Source organism: Copadichromis virginalis, unplaced genomic scaffold, assembly GCF_057382275.1.
Source record: "Copadichromis virginalis isolate Kocher_CV1m ecotype Utaka unplaced genomic scaffold, C_Virginalis_male_GT1.1 unmapped_scaffold_1, whole genome shotgun sequence".
In the NCBI taxonomy this organism is placed as follows: Eukaryota; Metazoa; Chordata; class Actinopteri; order Cichliformes; family Cichlidae; genus Copadichromis; species Copadichromis virginalis.
The window spans coordinates 2,480,577-2,484,878 of NW_028188589.1; the positions used below are offsets into that span (position 1 = coordinate 2,480,577).

The window sequence follows — 4,302 nt, forward strand, 5'->3', positions numbered from 1 at the left end:
GGTCCCGCGGCTCCTGCGGGACAGCCGCGGGAATGCAGACCTCTAACGTAAGCATTTGGCTCGTCGCTGTTGCAGATTTTTCTCTCACTGTTCTGGCTCACAGCGCTGCAAACACAAAAATAAATATCCCCAAAGGTGTGAAAGGGAGCTAATTAGTAAGAGTATTGTTACTCTCCGCAGGAGTAGTCCAGCAGTAGAAATCAGTCCAATAACAAGGAGTGTAACATCTAGCAGGGTGACAGAAAAACCCAGGGTAACTTCTAAGGACCTCAACGTCTCTCTCACATTGTGTTTTTTAAACATGCTTCCATTTGTCACTTCAGTCTTTACTCTGAAATACAGGAAGAGAAATCATGGCTGAAACATTTTCTCATGAAACCAGGGGTGTGGTCCAACAGTCAGTTTGGTGAGGAAGGTTCCTAACTGAGAGAAGTGACCCAGAAGTATCTGTGTAGCAGCCACAATGAATCCAGATCATGAGCTTTATTAACTGATCAAAGTCTCTTCTTTCATCTTCTGTATCATTCAGTTTGCATTGGTAATGCCCATTATTGTAATGCTTTTTTAAGACGAGCAAAACTTTATTTCACTTTGGGTTAGCTGGGATAAGTGATGGATGGAGGGAATTTTACTTCAGCCACAGAAATCCTAAACAGGAAGGAGGAGCAGAGTTACAGTGGATCACTATCCAGCAGGGAAACAAGGTTTATTTCAATTTCTTGGCCATGAGTGAGATTTACTGAGTGGGCAAATTAGGGAGACGACACCATCAGATCCCGAGCCCTCCATGTGTTAATCAAGAGACGGCTGCTGTGCTACATCCATAAATAATGAATAAATTAGGAGCTAAAGCTGAAAGGACAGTTTATTTGTACCATCTTCACGTGAACACATTCAAGAACATCACAGATGAAGAAACATTAAAAACTTCCACACTACATTGAAGGAAATCTCCGTCATCCGTAGATCGAGTTTCCTCCTAAGGCGTGGGCACCAATAAGCAGAGTTCATCCTTTAACATATAACAAAATTAAAATATTCTCATGCATGATCAACGGTTAATCACGGTACCGGCCGGAGTACCGGGAGCAGTTTGGAAGAACAAGAAGACGCGGAGACTGTTCTAGGTTGTCATTCCAAACTGACTCAAAGTTTATTCTCTGTGCAACAGTTTTATAGGCAGAAGGGTTCGTGTGTCAGCAAGTTTCAAGTTACAAGTTACAACCATATAAGGAAGTTCCCCCTAGCTCTGAAAGGGGCCTTCTATAATCTCAACATACTTTTGACAGGTCCATTAAACACTAGACAGTTAGAATCCTTTAGTGATATAAGTTTGCACATGGTAGAATACTACATGTAGTTATTTGCATTAGGAAATGTTTAACCATATATACCTAAAGGCACGTAATCAATGGTGTGTGATCTTTTAGCAGGCTGCACTGAGGAATGCACTGTCCCACGGCAGGATCAATGCAGCTATGCCTGTTCCAGTTTAAGTGCCTTCTTTACATATAGATGAACTGTTGGATTTTCCAGACTAGCAGGCCAAAGGAAGTTGCCGTGGGGTCACAAGAAGAGGGAATGAAGTTTAAAACAAAGGGCATTGCAGAAACAGGGTCCTTTGTATAATATCATCAAAAACAATATCCTGTAAATGCTAACCGTAGTGCTAAAATTCACAACATACATAAAGCAAGAAAAATAGTTTTTCTTTCAGGTGGTTTCAGAAAAACAGAAACATCAAACATCTCCAAGACTCTCTTTGAAAGAACTAAAAACCTTTGTTCTCATGGTCCAATCATGAGTGAACTCCCCGATGAAGCCTTGTGTGCTAAAACATGTCAGAGTTTTAAAGGTTAAACATGAGTTTCCAAAACGTTTTGCTGGAGAACAATGAACTATTTGACTGAGTTTCAATCATTTACAGACGAGCAAAACCAGGACAGAGAAAACAGGACAAAACTGACTCAGTAAAACAACAGGAAAGAAGATCCCATGTAGATCTGTATTATGTAGAAGTTCAGCCCAGCAACCAGTTCAGTTCAACACAAGTTTAAATGATTCTATCTGAACTCTGTGGAGCCTGATCTCAAGCTTTTTGAGTCTGACACAGAAACCAGAGGATCTTTCTGTGTCTTCAGATTCACTGTGATCCAGTGATGGGAGTGATTTCAGCCCTGAGTGATCGCGCTGATGTTTGCACAGAGCAGACAATGAGGTGAATGTTTGGGCACATTGGTAACAGTGAAACAGTTTATTAGTAACGTGGGATCGTTTGTGTGCAGAGTATGAACTGAGATTCCTGAAGCTCTTGTCACACTGGTCACAGCTGTAGTTTCCTTCCATGTGTGCACGTTCATGCCTGTTACAAGTACTTGAATGTGAGAAGCTTCTCTCACAGTGTCTGCACTTGTGTGGTTTCTCTCCTGTGTGGACTCGTTTGTGTGATTTAAGCTCACCTTCAGTGGTGAAGGATGACCCACACTGATCACAGAGGTGCTTTTTAACCCCACTGTGAATCAGTTCATGTCGTTTTAAATCACTTGGTGTGGTGAAGCTTCTCCCACATTCTTTGCAGTATTTCCGTTGGTCTCCAGTGTGTCTACGTTGATGTACTTTTAGGGTCTTTTGCCGACTGAAAGTTTTTCCACAGAGGTCACAATGAAAGTCTTTCCCACCACCACAGTGATGACAGGGTTGAGAACTGGATCCATCTGTGTCGCTCTGCTTCTAAACAAAGACACAAAGACAGTGTAAGTCAGTCCTTCAACATTTGTATCCTGAACGTCGCCTGAAATAAAGAGCATCTCTGCAGACGTCCAACTACATTTGACTGTTTCAGTTAACACACTCAGTTTACTGGCTGCAATAACTACAATACTACCACCATAATACTACAGTAATACTAAAATCATAACTGAAAGGAAAATCTGAATAATCACTCAGAGCTGCTTTTCCATGCAGTAGAATTGCTAACATGTTAACACAGTTTAATGAGCAGAGTTGTTCCAAACAGTCAGGCTAAAATGACAAGATAACAATATAAATACATACCTCACAGTAGCTGCACTTGTAGAGTCTCTTTCTGGTGTGGATCTGTTGGTGTCGTCTCAGGTGATGTGGAGTTTTAAAAGTCTTCTCACACAGGTCACATTGATAAGGTCTCTCCTCAGTGTGGGTAAACATGTGTCGTTGTAAGTCTGCGTCTGTTGTAAAGTATTTGCCACACTGTTCACAGCAGTACACATCATGTCTGGTGTGAATGCGTAGGTGTTCATTTCGGTGCCCTCTCTGGCTGAAAGTTTTTCCACAGATGTCACAGCTGTATGGCTTAATTCCAGAGTGGGTAACTAGATGCCTCTGTAAGCTGCTACTGTGAGGAAAAGCTCTGCCACACTGATCACAGCTGTATGCCTTAATTCCAGAGTGGGTAACTAGATGACTCTGTAAGTGGCTACTTTGAGTAAAAGCTCTGCCACACTGATCACAGCTGTACGCTTTAACTCCACTGTGGATGAGTTGGTGTTTTTTTAGGGAAACCTTGAAGGAAAAAGACTTTCCACACAAGTCACAGCTGAACGGTCTCTCTCCAGTGTGGATGACCTGATGCTGTTTTAGTGAAGCCTTCAGAGTAAACTCCATCCCACACTCGTCACAGCTGTATGCCTTAATTCCAGAGTGGGTAACTAGATGACTCTGTAAGCTGCTACTTTGAGTAAAAGCTCTGCCACACTGATCACAGCTGTATGGCTTAATTCCAGAGTGGGTAACTAGATGCCTCTGTAAGCTGCTACTTTGAGTAAAAGCTCTGCCACACTGATCACAGCTGTATGGCTTAATTCCAGAGTGGGTAACTAGATGACTCTGTAAGTGGCTACTGCGAGTAAAAGCTCTGCCACACTGATCACAGCTGTATGGCTTAATTCCAGAGTGGGTAACTAGATGCCTCTGTAAGTTGCTACTGTGAGTAAAAGCTCTGCCACACTGATCACAGCTGTACGCTTTAACTCCACTGTGGATGAGTTGGTGTTTTTTTAGGGAATCCTTCATGGAAAAAGACTTTCCACACAAGTCACAGCTGAACGGGCTCTCTCCAGTGTGGATGACCTGATGCTGTTTTAGTGAAGCCTTCACAGTAAACTCCATCCCACACTCGTCACAGCTGTATGCCTTAATTCCAGAGTGGGTAACTAGATGACTCTGTAAGTGGCTACTTTGAGTAAAAGCTCTGCCACACTGATCACAGCTGTACGCTTTAACTCCACTGTGGATGAGTTGGTGTGTTTTTAGGGAACCCTTCAA

General features: G+C 42.5%; 1 protein-coding gene across 1 annotated transcript in view; it reads left to right on the top strand.

Moving 5' to 3' along the window:
- LOC146679523 (uncharacterized) overlaps positions 1–4,302 on the top strand; it is a 241,879-nt gene that overhangs the window by 168,575 nt on the left and 69,002 nt on the right. The window lies entirely within an intron of this gene.